Here is an 18,482-nt window from a genome sequence, read left to right on the forward strand (position 1 = left end):
AAAGTAGATACAAAAAGAGGACTCTACCCATCCAAAGCAGGTGTGAATTAAGTCCTCTATACCTTCACCTAGTGTAAAGAGAACGCTTCATATAACATTTCAGAACGTTTTCATATGGCCCATAGAAATGAGCATGAAAGTACAAGAATGAGGTCTAAAACACTAGATTTGATAGACACTCTTACTCTAATAAGCTGACTTGTGCTCTTTTTAATTATGTCTAATTGTTCCTGGCCCGTCATCCTGGATTTCTCTTTGCAAAACATGAAGGATCAAGTAAACGTCTGGTGTTTTTATACCTACTGAGGTCTCAAATTCTTACCCTTATCTTAAACCATACAAATTATCTCAAACTATGACTGAAATTTGTACCACAACCCAGACGTTAACTGGATGGTTTAGGTTTGTTAGAACCCAAAGACTCTTCTTTCTCTAGCCCACTAGTTTGTGGTGACCACAGATGCTGGGTTTTCAAAAAAAAATTAAATAGGAAAAAAAACACAGGAATTTGAAGGATTCATTTATCCAAAGGTATGTTGTTTACCAGTCATTGCACTAGACAACGAAAATTCACACACACACACACACACACACACACACACACAAACATTTTAAATTCAAGAAAATCCTATAGCAAAGTATGTCAAGCTGCAAATAAACCACTTTTCCATATGTGTATCTTAGCTACTCTATTTTTTCTTCTTCAAGACAGGGTTTCTCTATGTAATAGTCCTGCCTATCATGAAACACTTGTAGACCAAACTCACTGAGATTCACATGCTTCTGACTACCAAGTGCTGGGATTAAAGGTGTGTACCACCATGGTCTGGTTGTCTTAGCTACTTTTATAGCTACTTTCTTCTTTTGCTTTGGAAAATTACATGTAACTCTCAAGGTGTAAAGGGTACACTAGTGTGTCACTTAGAGTTTGTTAATGGTGCTGGAATAGGTTCATTCTAAAGATCACATACTCATACACCAGTTAATAACAGAAAACTAGTTTCAAACAGTCACTTAAGAAACCCCCTGTCTCCAAGCCCTGTTCATTTATACTCGCTCAAGAAATTCCTTGCCAAATAAAATTATTTTAGTTTCTAGGACAACAAGAACTACATCTCTGGAGACTTCCATATTTCAACTATGTATACATCTTCCCTGCTTCCACTCTGGTTATTTGCAGAAGAATTAGATGAGACCCTTCTCTAAGATTCAGTGCTTACCTAAAAGTGAATCTCAATTGCTATTAACCCAGGCATTTTTGTCAGTTACTAAAAGTAAGTCAAGATACCAAAAACTCAGGCATCCCATTCACCAAATCACAAGTCAGTGCACACCCAGATTTCCTGGTTCTCAGCATTAATTCCATCCAGTATTTTAACCTCCATTTTCCTAAAACCCAGAGTCCTTGACAGTCATCAGTGATCAATAGCTCCTTCTTTGGGGTAGGCCTTCATGAGTCCTTCCTCCATCCATGCTGGCATTTTGACTGGCTTGATCTTCTGCAGGTTTTAGGCATAGACAACCACAATCACTGTATGTTAAGGGGTGCAATGGCTCTGGTATGTGTGAAGAAAACTGTTTCACAACTGTCTTTAGCAACCTATGGCTTTTACTGTCCTTCTACATGACCCCCCTTTTTTGATGGATAATCTCTAGGTCTTGAGGTGAGAGATGGGATATAGATGTCCCATGTAGGGCTGAGCACTCCACCCTCTATTGTTCATTGCACAATGACCAATGGACAGTGTCTATGATATTTGATATGGCTGGTCCTTCTTGCAAGATTCACAGATGCATAAGACTGCTGACTACTTCTTCCAATTGCAGTGCCCTGCATCACACTTTCTGACATGAATATGTTGTAAAAGGAGCAGCCACGTCCAGCCCAGCTCCCGGCCACTTGGCTAGCATATACCCGAAATAATTACACACAGAAACTGTATTCATTTAAATACTGCCTGGCCTATTAGCTCTAACCTCTTATTGGCTAACTCTCACATCTTGATTCAACCCATTTCTCATAATCTGTATGTCACCATGAGGCCATGGCTTACTGGGAAAGATTCAGTATGTCTGACCTGGCAGCTTCATGGCAGGCGGCTGTCTCTGACTCTGCTTTTTTCTCACAGAATTCTTTTCTGTCTACGTCTACTCCACCTATCTAAGCTGCTGTCCTATCAACAGGCCAAGCCAGTCTCTTTATTTAACCAATGAAAGCAACACATAGAAAGAAGATCCTCCTGTAAGCCACAGTCAAGTGGTGATACACATTAATGGAGATGGGTTAAATAAATATGTAAGACTTAGCCAATAAGAGGTTAGAACTAATGGGCCAGGCAGTAATTTAATTAATACATATTTCCGTGTGGTTATTTCAGGGTATAAGCTAGCCAGGTGCCGGGAACACAGCCTGCTTCCTCTTACAACAATATAGACTCAATAGGGAAGATGTTTCGGTGTTAGAATTGACTTGATTTCTTTATGCCCTGTAACACAGGTGTCTAGAAGCTTCAGCACTGGAGTCTTACTATCAAGTTGCTGAGAGATTCTTGATGTTCCATTTCTGTTACTCATGTCTATCAAGGTGCTAATAAGTAAATGCCATTTTGGATCTCAAATGGTGTTCCAAAGGGCACAGATTTGATCTCCTGAGATCCCTCGCCATATATATACTGTATCGATTTTGAAGAGTCATGATGCTAAATATAAATAGTCTTAGAAGTTATGTTGGTTCAGACTGTTTAATTTTCTTATTTAGATCCTTAAATGCAGCACAAAACATGTATGTATGTGAGAGAAGAGAGAATGAGTACCCAGTATTAATGAGTATCCCAAAGATAATAATCTAAGGTATATACAATAGAAATACTAGGTCATGCAAAACTTCTTTAAAATCTTTCATTCAGATTCTTTCCAATTTCATGAGGTATCTATATTAAAATTTTACCCCTCTCTTCAAAGACCAACATCTTCTATTTCTAAATTTACGGGTAATCTTGTACTTATTTAGAATACATCATTTTCATGAATCTAATGCCACATCCTTTCTGATTTTCTAAATCGCTGATGCCATGCATCTCCTTTATTAATCACCTCTAACAATGCTGTGACATATATCTTTAGTCTGTATTTCCTTTCTAACCAAGATTTTTGCTCCATGTAGGATACCACTTTCTTATCTTTTTAAATCAACATCTCTAAACTCAAACTCATTCTTTCTTCCCCCCAAGTCTTCAATGATCCTTATTTTAATACCTGAAACAATGCCCCTTCCCAGAGAACTGGGGGGTCATATAGATGTCTCTGTACTTTACTTCTATACCTAAGAACTCACGGAGACTCACACGCACTTCTACTGCCATCATTCTGATCCTAACCACCATGATCTCTCAACTCACTGCTCCAATACCCTGCCTGCTAATTATCTGTGAAACCCCCTCTGGTTCTCTCATAACCCAAAGGTGATTTTTTGTTTGACTGCCTGTTAGTGATGCACATAAGATATTGCACACCCTATGGAAAAGTCTTCAATGACTGTTCATGACTCCTAGATTGCACAGAATTCAGAATTCTTACAAAGCCAACACTGTCATCTCCCTGTTTATCTCTTGGTCTTACATCCCATTCTTAATGTTTTTCCCCTCATTCCTCAAATATATTGGGTTCTTATACCACCGATGCTGTTTCCCTACCCAAAATGTTCCCCACACTTCTCACTCTTCTTGGAGAGGCCTTTCTGAATTCCTAACATAAAGTGAATAAATCCTCCCTATAGAAATGCACTTTTCCCCAGGAGCGCATGTCATAACTTTAAAGGAACATTCAAGGCCTGGAGTCTGCAGTAGGAAGATAGATCTATCATACAACAATAACTGCTGGTTTGGCTCATCATTGTATTGATAGTTCAGCACACGTGCCAAAACAAAACTGGCGCTGAATAAATATCTGAGGGAAGATTAAACTTTATTGCTCTCAAAGTTCCTCATATACTTTGAATGTCCATTCTGCTATCAATTGAACCATTCCTTTCTGGAATAGAAAACACAATTAGTAGGAGTTAAAAGAGTAGGGCACTGTGACAGTGACAAGGGTGTCGGGCTGTAGAGTAACAGATATCTATAAGCAAGAATCTGATTATATACTGGATGATGACTGAAGGAAGTGTGCCTTTCTCGGGGAAATAAGATATTCTGCAGGAAGGGCCCTTCAAACTAATTATTTCCTCCACTACCACATCAACAACCTTGCTCTTCTTGTAATTCTCCTCATGCCTGTCCCTTTTGACCTAACACTTTTCATCGGAAAGGTTTCAAAAAGTCAGAAGAAACAGTAGGGGTAATTCCTGGTGTCACTGCCAGTGGCCCCACAATCGGCCCCAGCCCTACAACTGTCACCCACACTTATAGGGACTAGTTTGGTCCTGTGCTGGTTCCCTTGCTGTCAGGCCAGACAATAGAAAAGTAACCAGTATGGAATCCTACACATCCTCATTCTACATCCTGCGGATCTTGTTCTTGGAAAACACAAAACCACTTTAACAGCTTTGAAATCTCAAGAGCTGAGGTGAATTCAAAAATAGCTGTCATATACTATAGAAACTGAACATTACATATCCAAAGCTAGAATATTTGAGAAGAACCTCCAAATTTTGAACATTTAACTCTATGTGTAAACATGAAAGAACACAAAATAATTCAGAAACAAATATACATGAGATACCATCTGGAACCACTCAAGTTCCTATGTCAGTCCGGTGACGGAAAACATCCGAGGAGTTCTATATCTGATTAAGAGAGCTAATTATTTACTCCTTTAATAAATTTATAGCCCAATTAAATTTCAGCTGTTGTAATCATGAGCAACAAGCAAGGAAAGTTGATGACCGTATCAGGCATCATACGTCAAAGCCATCCACTGTTTTTTCTCTTCATGCGTAATGTAATTTCAACTCAGGATCTAGCTTCAGTGATAAGCAAGGTTCATAGGAGGTATTTAAAAAAACCGTCAGAGCAGAGGTCATAATTCAGGGAAAGAACGCTTTCCTAGCCTGTGTAGAGACCTGAATTCCATTGGCAGCACTTCCCATACACTCTGCTTCCACTACAAAAAATAAAATAAAATAAGGAAAGAAATGAAATTTTTAAAAAATCCTTTCTTTACATAACAATACTCAAGTCAAACCTGGAAGTTTTCTATATAAAGCACAATGTTCCTAGTCTTAAGTACACTCATTTAACATCAGCAGAATAAAAGAATGTAAGGGTGGTCTAGCAGACATTTATGGCATCAGGTTGAAAAAATTTATTATATCTGCTAGCCAACTGTACCATTTCACTAATGCTTGCCTGCCGTCATGGAAAATTACTGGGGAATGTTTAATGTGTGTGTCAGAGAGTCTGTCCTCCTCAGATTGCTGAATGGTTGAACGTGTATGCGCGAGAGACACTTTCTGCATCCTCCCGAGCTGAAAGGTTTGTTAATGCTGTCAAATCGAGAAGCAAGAAGGTGACCACAGAGAAAGAGAACTTATATGAAAATGATGGCTGGCTGATGAGAATATATAAACAATTCACCACCACACACAAAGATGTAAAATTCATGTTCGCAGGCAGGAGGGGATGCCATGAAAGGACCAAAGGACTGTGTAATAAAAAGAGACACAAACAAGTATTCCTATTATTGAGCAAGGTTTACATTTAGAACTCAAACATGAGAAGAAATAGAAGCAAGGATCAAAGCTGGGATTAAGGCAGCACTGAAGGACTGCAGACATATTTACTGAGGGCTACATCTCTGTCTACTTCTCAAAGGAATGAAGATGATCACAGTGATGTTTCTTTCTCTCTCCTCCCATTCTTTCTCTCTTCTTAAGTAGTGGAAACATGGAATATCTCTTGATTTGGTCAGTATGGACCAAAAAAGGTCAGTAGCTAGACTAGTGTTTTTCAACAGAATGTGACTTTTGTATAGACAGTCATAGACTCCCTCCTCTTTCTAGTCAACTGATGTCTGGGCTCACAGCTGTAGCTCCCTTCAACCATTAAACCCTCCATGCTCTTAGAGTCTGCTTTCTGGTACACTAAAAATGAAGCCATAAGACCGTTTTCTAAAATAACAAGCAATGCTCAACTTCTAGTTAAGATGTGGTTTGGAAATCTCCATGAAAGAAAACCGAGATACTTCTGCAATAGACTGTGTCTAGAAATGAAGGCGTTAAGACAGATGGGGGCCTCAGTAGGAAAGGAAGCTACAGAAATGAGAATCTGAACCCATGCAAGCTCCAAGGAATCAGCACAGAAAACTGAAGGGATGTGCTGTTCCTCGCATACACTGGACAGCACTGGGACTCTCAAGGACAGGTCAAAGTGGAATGCTGAGCTCCTAGGTAAGGAAAGCCCCTTCCTCATAAACAGGAATCATGCAAACATAGTGGCTACAGAGACTAATGATTCCCACCAGCCCCTTTCCCACTTGGGTCATGCCAGAACCAAAAGGATCTGAGAAGGCACCTTTCAACTCAGAGCAGATGTGTCAGGAATTCACTCCGTAAGTTAGCGTTGCCATTAACATTCTTTTGCAGTGGGCAGTAGTCGATGTAGAGACTCGTAAATGGCCATAGCAGGAGTAAGTGATTATTTATAGGTGCAGTCCTAAATTGAACATTTATATTAATCCCTCCCTGCCCAAAGCTCAGGAAATGTCTTGGAAGATGGAGTGGAAAGAGCCAGAGAGTGGTGAAGCATGCTATGAAATGTGATCTCCTTGGCCATGACATGGCTATGGCACGCATGAACTCACAGAAGCCTAGGTTACCTGCATGAAACCTCAAGGAGATGAAGCCACTGCACAGTCCAGCATGGGTGGGTACAGTTCCTGAGAATGCCCCCACCCTCCCAGCCAAGGAGCTACTGGCAATTCATAGCTGCCAAGGGCTTCTGGGATCACTTTTCTTCACAGGTGTGGCTGTGAGGAGGTTGCCTGTGCTCTGATGAGTGAACCACAGCGTCTGCTATGAAGGTACTACTGACTGGACTCAGAGAAGAGAGGAGAGCGAGGAGAGCGAGGAGAGCAAGAGTGTGCCCAGAAGTTGCACAGTGTGTATATGGGGAATGGGAAGGTAGGTCTGACTTGGATATCACTAATATAAGTTATGTATATATCTGATATTTCAAGTAATAAAAGTAATTTTTTATTTAAAAAGCTCTCAAATTAGTTTTGTGGATCATGTGATTGGTGTCACACAATTATTCAAATTATGATTACAGAAAGCTGACTTTACAGACAGGACATGTGTGGACATATACACATTCATGTCTAAGTGTGTTCGTGCAGCGGAGGTGAGAGTTTGACATTGAATGTCATCCTTGATTGCTTTCCACCTTAGCTTTTGAGACAGAGTTTCTCCCCAAGCCTAGAGCTTGCTAAACTGCCTGGTTGGCCAATGAGTTCTAGGAATTCTCTTGTTTCTGCCTCCCCTGGCCTGGGATTATGGCCTGCACAGCTAAGGACCGACTTTTAATATGGGTGCTGCCCATGCAAACTCAAGTCCTCAGGCTTATATGGGAAGCACTTACTGACTGAGCCATCTCCTCAGCTCCAAAGCCTGGTATTCAAAAACAAATAACATGCAAAGGAATTCGTTCAGGCTGGAATGTTAAACACATGCCATAAATGCTCGTGGATCTCCACTTGGTGAATGGTTTTGTTGTACTTACTGCACATCAAGCACAGATAATATTAGGGGGGGGGGGGATTCATGAGATTGTAGAAGCTGAGGATGACCATGATCAAGACATTATGAGCACAGTACATAGGGCGGACAGGAGGCTAACAGTAAGGAGTGAATAATGAGGAGGAGAAGCCACGATGTAAGCCCATAAGATGCCTGATGCAAGAAACGAGGTCACCAGGAAAACAGGATGGAAAGGGAACAAAAGGTCTGATGGCATTTCCTCAGAAGGATGTCAGGAAGTGCTATGCTCACTGCTGCTCTCGTGTGAGTCAAACTCTGGAGGAACTGAGCTCAGTCAGGTGGTTGGAGGGCAGAGAGCTGAAAGTTGGTGAAGTAGCCAGAACTATAGGGAACTCAAATCAAACATATGAACAAGTCAAAACTGGAACCAGCCAGCTGGTCAGCTACAAACCTTGAAAGAGAACTGCAGGGCATGCATATCTGCAAATAGCCATTAGCAATGGACACACCCAGTGAAAAGAGACTGCATGGGAGGCTCAGTGCTCTCAGTAAAGGAGCCTTTGGGAAACCAGCTATCCAACTCCAACATAACAATAAGAGAAGGGGGAAAGCAGGCATAGCAACCAACACCATTCTCCAGTTACTACTGCAGCAATGCTAATCGGCTTAACTCATTTTCTAGGAATTCATGCAGGACAGCTGGTTATTCACAAACGGGCACAGTCATTTTAAAATCTGGACTTTTGGGTTTTATTTTTTTAAGCCTATGGAACCAATGTGTGGATGATTCAACATCTACAGCTTTTTGTTTTTAATTCTGAAATTTACCTTCAACATATTTGCAGGTAAAAGCGAACATGCTTTACAGGGATTCCACGAACCAGCTCAATGGAACAGCAAAATGCAAGAGGCGAGGAGCTTTAAAACGGTGACATTGTGAAAGCCAATCCATGTCTGCTTGAAGAACCTGATGGCTAAATGTTGCTTAAAACACGAATCGATTCAATTCCTCTCGGACGTGAGAGGAACACAGATGGTTAATCCAGTTCATTTCCACTAATGCAACAGGGTATACGCTTTTCAGGATGCTGTATCATGTGACACACTGCGGCCTTCTTCCAGATTAGCGTGTGCTGGTATGTCAAGTACCACCCTAAGTGAAGATTACTAAAACTATAAAGTATGCCTGTGAAATTCAATCCTGAGAAGTGTAAATTTAGACTTCTCATTCTTTCTGCCTTACCTGCCTTCCCCCTCCTTTAAATTGGATTAGAGCTGGTTAATTACACAGGGGTGTAGGATTCTTCCCCTTCCTATCTTTACTCACGTTTTTCTTCATTTGAACTTCTAATAGGATTGACTTCCAAGGGCTAGCTTCGTTTTAATACTCTTTTTACAAACAACTTGGGATGCTTTTGTTCCTTTTTCTCAATACGAAATAAAATGAAAAGCAAAAAAAAAAAAAAAATCAGCTCACACTTGTCCATGGATATTTCAGATGCATTTAGATGTAATGTTAATCACTCAATACACTAAAGAAAAGAAAGGAAAATGCACCTCAATAACTCACCCTCTTACTACCCCAGAATCTTTCTCTATTCACTCCATAAACTCACCATGCCATAATATGAGTATATTTTAAGAATCAGAAGCAATATATTTAACTAACTATACACTGTAGAGACTTGGCTCTATGAACTTAATGATAGTCGATAACCCTAAACAAACTATAAAGGTTTTTGTTTTTAAAACCTCATTACAGTGGACTGCATATAGTAACTATGTGGTTTTCACGAAGTCTTAATTCCTTGATAAACAGGAATCGGGCCCTCAGGATTGTGGTTTTTGAAATTAGGGTGTGTTTAGATTTGGAGACTGCCCAAAATTCATTCACATCTAGAAGGGAAAGCTCACTGCCAAACATATGCAATCAGAGAGAGAGGGGGGAAAAGATTACATTCTAAATAAGGTTTGTATAACAAATACTTCCATCTGTTTCAGGGAGATCAAATACAACTACTTTAAAACAGTCCATTGGCATTTAAGCATCTGGCAAAAAGAAAGTGTATTTATGAGAAGGCATTCACATTAGCTGTATCCTTTGTCCCCAAGGATAAGTAGTGGAATGCCATGAAAGATTACCTCTTGTAAATTTGTAAAAAAATGCAATTAAAACATTTTTTCTAGATAAAGTTTGCATGCCCCCTCAAATGTCCTTATTTGTAAGGCAAAATTAAGCCTAGTCAGAGATCATACACAAAAAAAAAGACCTACTCAGGTAGCTTTATTGAAATTATTATAAATATGTCAATACAATAAAGTTTTAAAATTTTTCCATAGAAAATCTATGCCAAAACTAAGTATATGCATGCTGAACCCCTCCAGACACCCTTCATAGAAATAATGTCACATGGAGCCACAAATAACATATGACTTACATGCCAGGTAAGACTATGTGTCTACAATCCTGGGTCTTTTCTGTTATCTATGCCCCTTACTGCTGCTCATCTCTAATTTACTTTCTGGAACCTACGCCAAGATAAAAGAGTAGGGGAGTACCTGGCATTTCCTTCTTTACAGAGAATTAGGTTTAGCCAGTAGGAGGCACTAGAGGAGCTACATCATAAAAAGGGTTCATCTTCCCACTGAAAAGCAGCCTTTTCTGTCTGCTGTTGCGGTACTGACCCACAGCAGAGGCATCAGAGGACAGCTGAGGACACCCTGACACTACCCAAGCAGCTCACATTGTACAGGGCCTGTTTGAAAGCTGTGCAACCATTACCTAGGCTCTCTGACCACTTAACACTTGTACTAAACTTGCCATGGCCCATCTGGCCCATGAGGTCTGTTTCCGGGACTTTGGAAATCTACCCTATATTCCAAGCATCTTAACAATTACAGCAATGCTGACTGTTGTAAGAATACCATGAGTCAATACACCTGCCACATAAAGCTTGTTTCCTGATTAGTTCGTGGTCCAGATGAACTAATAGGCTACAAGCACACATTCCCCAGTGAGATCTGCTCACCAGTCTTGAAGAACCCCCTTCCAAATTTGTCCCTCCCTAGATATGCTTGCTTAGCCCCAAGTTATGATGAGAGATGTCACTTTAACTCTGAATTCTCCTATCACGTGAAAATTAGTCATTAGAATAAATTTTCCTGTTTGCAATATTTTCTGGCTTCTGTTTCTTGTTTGAACCTGTACTGGTAGGGTATAAATCAATTGAACAGGATATTCCAACACGAACCTTTGGCTTTTCCTACAAGAATGAACACAGGGACGCACATACACACACACATACAAACACACACACATACAAACACACACACACACACACTGACTATATTGTGATGCTAAAACTGCATGATATGCATAGCCATGATGCTTTATAATACATGTTTCTGCAAATCTGGATTTATTGCAATGTCTTATTGAAGCATTATTCAAATGGTGTACAAGTGGTTTTACTAGATTAATTAACTAAAGATGTCCTCCAACTGAAGACTATAATTTAGTTAGACATATCTAAAGACTAAGTAGTTTCATTTTAATTAAGAAAAAAGGAAAAGCCTGTTTAGTTTAGTGTGTATGTATGGCTGTATGCTTGTTCACATGTGTTCATGCAAGTACGTATATGCATGTGTGCACGTAGGTTCATATACAGACGGGTGATGATGCATGAGGAGACCCAAAGTCAACGGCAGGAGTGTTCTTTGATCAGTCTCCACCCTATTCTTTGGGCCAGTTCCATAAACTGAACCCAGAGTTCTCTGATATGACGAATCTAGCTAGTCACCTGGCTCTTCATTCTGGCAATCTACTTCTCTGCCTTCTGAGCACTGAAACTGCAGGTGGTTGAGATGCCCACCCTGCATTTCCACAGGTTCTAGAGAACTCTGGTCCTCACATTTATACAGCAAATACATTTATCCACTCAGCCATCTTCTCAACCTTCATATTCTATTTTTACTTTTGTTTCTAAATGGTGCAATGTGTTTTCAATATGGCCTAAAAAACCAATAGTGTTTCACTGTGGCTGCTGCTGAAAATTAATCCCAGATAATAGGTATTTAAAAACAAATCAAATTTCTTTTTTTCTGAAAAAAAGCACATTATATACAACAGAAAGAGTACTGATTCCATTTAATTGTTGTATTTTGTGCAATTAATAATTAAATACATGGATAAGTATTGCCTAACATACAATTATCAAATTAACCAAAGCACAGAAAAACGAGATATATTCTTAGGGGAAAACACAGCCAGCAGATGCTAACCACAAGAAGACATGCAGGTGCTCAAATAATATACAAGGAATTTGAGATACTGATTAGAAGTATGCTTCATGATGTAAAGGGGAGTGTGTGTGTGTGTGTACATATATGTGTGTGTGTGTGTGTGTGTGTGTGTGTGTGTGTGTATATATATATATATGAGTTAAATATTTAAATTTTACATCTCAACATTTTAAGGGAGGGTCCTGGAAATATAACATAGTATGAAGCATCAGAAAACAGATTTCTCACTTGACAAAACCTAGTAATAGGAGAATCTTCTTGATGCAGCCTCTTAGGGACTCTGGAGTCTGTTTCACGTTTGCCATTTACAAGAGAGGAATTGGGCTTTAAGTTGGGTGAATCTGACTCACCCAATTTAGCTCTTATCCTATTAGCAGCTTCTCATCTCCCATCCCATCTCTGTGGCACCCAACTACCTACATGTTCCTAGATCAAACTGGCATAGCTTATAGGAACTGGTACTTACGACAGACAGACAGACAGACAGACAGACAGACAAGAAGGCAAAGAAGAAGGGGGGGGGGGAAGAGAGGGAGAGGGGGAGGGAGGGGGGGGGGGGGGGAGAGAGGGAGGGAGGGAAGGGAGGGAGGAAAGGAAAGATGGAAGGAAGGAGGGAAGGAAGGAGGGAAGGAGGGAAGGAAGGAAGGAAGGAAGGAAGGAAGGAAGGAAGGAAGGAAGGAAGGAAGGAAGGAAGGAAGGAAGGAAGGAAAGAAGGAAGACTCAGTGCTCCAAACATCAGTGCTCCGTCATTTGATAATGGCGTCTTAGTATTGATCATACAGGAGGATAGACAGGGGAAGCCATCATTACACCTCACTTGTAGAATCTCCTCCCTGACTGGCTGAAATAAATCTCAAGTGTTCAAAGGGTCAGAGTTTGTTTCCATAATCCTGTTTTTCTTCTTACCTTTTGGGAACGAGTTTTTAAGAACAAGTATGGACATAGGGTTAGATTAGAAAGTGACCTCACATTCCCATAATAAGACTGCGAGTTCAAAAAAAAAAAAGCTTAAATTTATACCACAATCTAATTATCAGCCCCAAGACAACTCACCTTAGTCAGAGTAAACAATAGCAACAACAAAACAGTGAATCCCAGAGAATGAGCTGCATCACCACCTTATCAGATTCTAAATAAAATTAATCAACTTTTCAAGAAACTGGGGCCTATTGAAAAAGAGACATCATGAGATAATGTGCATGAAGAGAAATTTTATACACCTCAAAGAAAGAGATGGAAATAGCAAGAAAAACAATGGGCAACCAAAATGAAAGCATCAATAAAAAGACAGAAAATCTAGATAAAGAAAGGAAGGAAGGAAGGAAGAAAGAAAGGAAGGAAGGAAGAAGGAAGGAAGGAAGGAAGGAAGGAAGGAAGGAAGGAAGAAGGAAGGAAGGAAAGAAGAAAGAAAGAAAGAAAGAAAGAAAGAAAGAAAGAAAGAAAATGAAAGTCTGGGGCTGAGAGGTATAAAGGTATAGTGACATAGAGGAGTCTTCTGCTTGGGTTACAAAAATGCAGATAGGCTTGAGTAGGCAGAAGAAAGATCCACACACTTGGGCTTAGGACTAGAGAAGATAACAGGTTTGAGGAACAGAAAAAAGACTGAACATCGTAAAGGCCCTAAGGAAACTGTGGGACACAAAGAACATGTACACTCAACCCTGGAACCCAGGAAGAAAGGAACAGAGAATGGAAATGAAAAACTAATGGCTGAAGCTTTGCCAAATTTGATGAACACTTAGAATATAAGCATCCAGGAAGTTCAGCTCCATGTAAGGTTAGAATAGTTATAGTGACATTTGCAGAGACAAGAGAGGGCATGGCCTCAAAGCTAACTACTTTGAGCTGTCCGCCTACTCTCTCCACCCTATAATCAATCTATGCCACATGCCTGCCTGACATGCCCTTAGTCTGTAAGAGGAGAGACAGCTATTGGGGATAGGACGATGCTGGACTATCTTCAGGGACACTCTGGACATTGATCCACATCTCCAGATCACTTGGAAAAATCACTTTAAGCAATGATGATATTTTTTTCCTTTTATTCTCCCTCTTTTTAAAGTGACATCCTCATGCCTAACAAACTTCTTTAAAAACTCAATCCCATATCTGTTCTTTTCTCGGCCCGTAGGCAGGTTCAGTTTTCTGAAAAATCAATGCAGATCTACTTGTCCTCAAATCCATTTCTTTCATATATATTTTTCTAATATGCATGCATATATAAAACCTGAGAGTTTGTACTTTGTCTCAATACCACATGTATTGGTTATTTACTTGTATTTGGGACAAAAGAAAGAAGATGTTTATTTGGACTTCATGTAGAGTTCATCATGATGGGGAAGTCAAGGCAGTAGAAGCTTGAGGTGATGGCTACATTACATCCACAGTCAGGGTTGAATGTTGGCGCTCAGATCATTTCCTCCTTTTTAGGATGGGTCATCTCACCTCGGGCAATTCAGTAGAGGAACTCTCCTAAATACACACCCAGAAGTTGTCACCATGGTGACCCTATGTCTAAGCAAGTTGATTATCAAGATTCTTCAACCTTTCATGAGACTGGGTATCATGGTAAATTGATACAACAGAGATCTACACCAAGACATATTCTAACCAAGCTTTGGCACAGATAATCTCTCCAATGGGAAACAGAAGCAACATGTAACACAGAAAGACCCATATTCATTGGCATATTTCACGCCATATAACTGAGAGGTTCGGAGGCAGTGGGCCAATCCATTTACCACATAACAAACACTTACTAATCAGTCAAGAATTTTTTACACAGCAAACTGTCCCTCCAAAATGAAAAAGAAGATATTGTCAGATAAAAGTTATGGGAATTCACTTGTAGGAAACTCCCCTGTAAAATTGTTCAATTCAAAGGGAATGAGACAGGAGGAGACAGAGGAGTAGCAGACATGAAAACTATAAAAAAAAAAAATAAAGATGTGACAAACATGAGCACCTCAGCCACGTCAACTCCATAACCAGCTTTTCTCAGATGAATACAGCCAAGCAAAATCTCTTTGTGACTATAAAATATCAGGTCCCCAAAGATCACGTGAGGGCGGATAGCACAGCTATAGCACACAAAAGTCTCAGCGCCTTTCCAGGAATGGCAAGGAAAATATTTTCCCCTTTTCACTTGTTTTTCTGGTTTGCTCAAGTCATAGAAAGAATAACAAGAGCAAACACATTGCTTCATATGGAAAATATTATTTCACATTAGTTGCATAATGATAATATGATCTTGGTTTTATGTTCACTGTATTTATATTTAGATTTAAATACAGCAAAGGGGAGCATGAAGGGGGAAGGCTTTTCTCATGTGAAACAAATTGTTCTAAAGTTTAATAGCTTGAAACTGTATTTTAAAATTCTCTTAATTCTTCTGGTCTAGGTCAATTTGTCTTGGAGTTGCATTCAGATAGTAGACACGTATGAGTGGATCCATGTGCTGAACCTATAAACGTGTTTGGTGGTTGGCAGTCTGCTGAGAATGCAGCATGAAGGGTAGAATTCCTGGATTGCATGTTCAGTGCATCTTCGGGTCTAGGAGATTGTGCCAAATTGTTTTCATGGGGATTGTACCATCAGATACATAAAATGGTCTTTCTTTTGACTCCACAGTTGTTTTGCTTAGTTTTGAATCACCATCATACTCTTTGATTGGAGAATTAAGAAAACTTATCTCATTGATGTCTTATTTTATTATGCCTGTTGACTATTAAGAATACAAACTTTTTCAAATGTTTATTAGACAGACACGTTTATTTCTCTTTGAACTGTCTCTATATTGTCTACCAAATTCCCCTTGGAGATGTTTCAAAAATGTAAACATTTTTATATGTTCCAGCACCTAACCTTTTTTTCTTTCCCTATTATGAAGACAAGAGTCTCACTATGAAGCATTAGAAATATTTTGATGCACCATTGTGTTATCTTTTAAAAGCGTCTCTGTGCCAATATTTTTGCTTAAAGATAAATCACTAAATTTGAAGAAAAAATTATTAAACTTGATAAACATTTGATTTTTTTTTTTTTTTTTTTGGTTTTTCGAGACTTGAATTTTTCCCACCACCCCCCCCCAATCTGGGGAGGATCTTGGTCTTACCTCAACTTCATATGCAATGTTTTGTTCAAGCACATGGGAGGCCTGCTCCATTCTGAATGGAAAAGGAGGAGGGGTGGATGTGGATGGGGGTAGATAAGAGTCAGGGGTCAGAAATGGGAGGAGTTGAAGGAGGGCAAACTATGGTCTGTATGCAAAATAAGTGAAAATGTTAATTAAATATAAAAAATTTAAAAAACATTAATTTTTGAGAAAAACAAAAATGATAAAATGTAAAATGATAAAATAGAAGTTACCCCATTTCATGGATGGGTTGAACAGATAAAGACAAATGAGGAAAGAATCTATGTCCAAAAATGAGGAAATACTTCCTTAGGTGAAGGGTAAAGATGCTGGGGTAATCTCAGAGTGAAGAAAGAGCTTTCAAATGGGGAAACGGTAATAAATGTATATACCCCTTAGATATGCTTGGGTATTTAATTGTGACTATATCACAGTGAAAGTGATGTGAACTATATGTGGACAGAGATGTCCAAATCTGACAACTAGGGCATCGCACTGCCATTTAATTGCACACACAAATTCCTTTTAAACCCAGACCTATTAAGTAATGTTACCTAACTGCTACACTAAACAATGGTAGCATCTGGTCAGGGTGTATCCCTTATGTCCTGGCACAAACACAGGTGACTGCAATGTTATGGAACTGAGAAGCTATCTAGCCAGAACTCAGATCAAAAAGATGAGGACCACAGTAATCAGTCGAGCTGAGCCTGCCCAGGATCATTTCTGGGTAGACTGTCTACAATCATGAGCTAAACACTCAAGCCAGAAAATGTATAAAAACCAAAATGTATAAACACAAAACACCTTTAAAAGCACTTAAATATTTTTAACAAAGAAAAGGAGATCTATGAACTGACAAAAAAAAATTAGAAAACTTTCCGTAAAGTCAAATAAACTACAAAAACATACAAATAAACGATATATAAACTAAACTAAATTTTAACACAGAACTAAAAATAGTATTCTTGAAGTAATCTAGGAGAGGAAGACTGCCATTAAGCCACTCCAAGATCAAGGTCCTCGTTGAAGAATCAGTTGAGAGGCAATGGTTTCAATTAGGACGAAAAGGGAGAGATAAAGACTTAAGAATGCCCACATGAGTTAAAGGACACCATCAACAGTCCTAACCAGTGTAAGGTAAGAATTTAAGAACAGAAAAACTAAAAAGAAAAATAAAGCATACTTATAATGACTGAAATAATGATTGATCTGAGCAAAGAAATCAGTATCCAGGTAGAAGACGATCAGAGTTCTACAACCAAATCCAAGCCAAAGAGAAGACCACTAAGTAAAAGAAAATCAGACTAAAAGCAAAGTCATGGGGAAAAGAATCTTAGACTATTGAAAGATTAGAAACACACACCAGGATGATGAGATGGTTCAGCAGGCAAAGGCACCTGCTGCCATGTGTGATGACCTGAGTTTGACACTCGGCACTCAAGACATAGAGTTATCCAACAGGTATGTGTTCAGCATCACAAATCATCAGAGAAACATAAAGCTGACTTTACAATAGGATGGCACTTCACATCTCCCAGAACAACAACATGTAAAAAGAAGAACGTCTGTGAATACTGAATACTGTGTGAGTGGTGGCAATCTTGCTTCTAGACACTGACTCAAAAGATTTAACACCAATGTGTTTAGGAGGCAGGTATCTTCCCTCCCATGATCACTGAACCACTGTTCAAAATGCTCCAAATAACAGCTTTGTGCTGTGTCTTACAGATGAATGAATAAAACTATAACCCCCCCACACACAAACATACATACACACACACATATAGTCAATATTTTTCAGCCTTAAAAAGAAACAAACTTGATGCAATAAAGATGGAGTTTAAAAGCATTTTGCTAAATAAAATAAACGTGTGTGTGTGTGTGTGTGTGTGTGTGTGTGTGTGTGTGTGTATGAACATTTGGTGATATATATATATCATTTATATGTAGAGGCTAAAAATGTTTAAACTTAGAGAAACAGGATATAAGTAGTGGTTAGCAGAAGTAAAACTGAACACAATAAGGAGAGAAGAAGCAAAGAATACAATCCCTCAATTAATATGGAGGAGTGAAGGCTTTGGAGATGCATTCCATAGTAGGGTGACATATTAGTTAGAATTTCTATTGCTGTGAAGAGACACCATGGGCATAGCAACTCTTAAAAAGAAAAACATTTAATTGGGTGGCTTATAGTTTTAGAGGTTTAATCCTTTAAATCATCATGGTAGGACATGGTTGCATGCAGGCAGACAAAGTGTTGGAGAAGGAGCTGAGAGTCCTACATCTTGATCCACAGTCAACAGGAAGTGAAATGTGACAATGGTCATAGCTTGAGCATAGAAGAGTCTC

General features: G+C 39.3%; 1 protein-coding gene across 2 annotated transcripts in view; it reads right to left on the reverse strand.

Annotated features, from left to right (window-relative positions):
* The window catches only part of Fmn2 (formin 2), a 288,272-nt gene that overhangs the window by 134,252 nt on the left and 135,538 nt on the right, over positions 1 to 18,482 (reverse strand). The gene's annotated exons all lie outside the window — the stretch shown is intronic.

This window comes from Arvicola amphibius, chromosome 12, assembly GCF_903992535.2.
Source record: "Arvicola amphibius chromosome 12, mArvAmp1.2, whole genome shotgun sequence".
In the NCBI taxonomy this organism is placed as follows: domain Eukaryota; kingdom Metazoa; phylum Chordata; class Mammalia; order Rodentia; family Cricetidae; genus Arvicola; species Arvicola amphibius.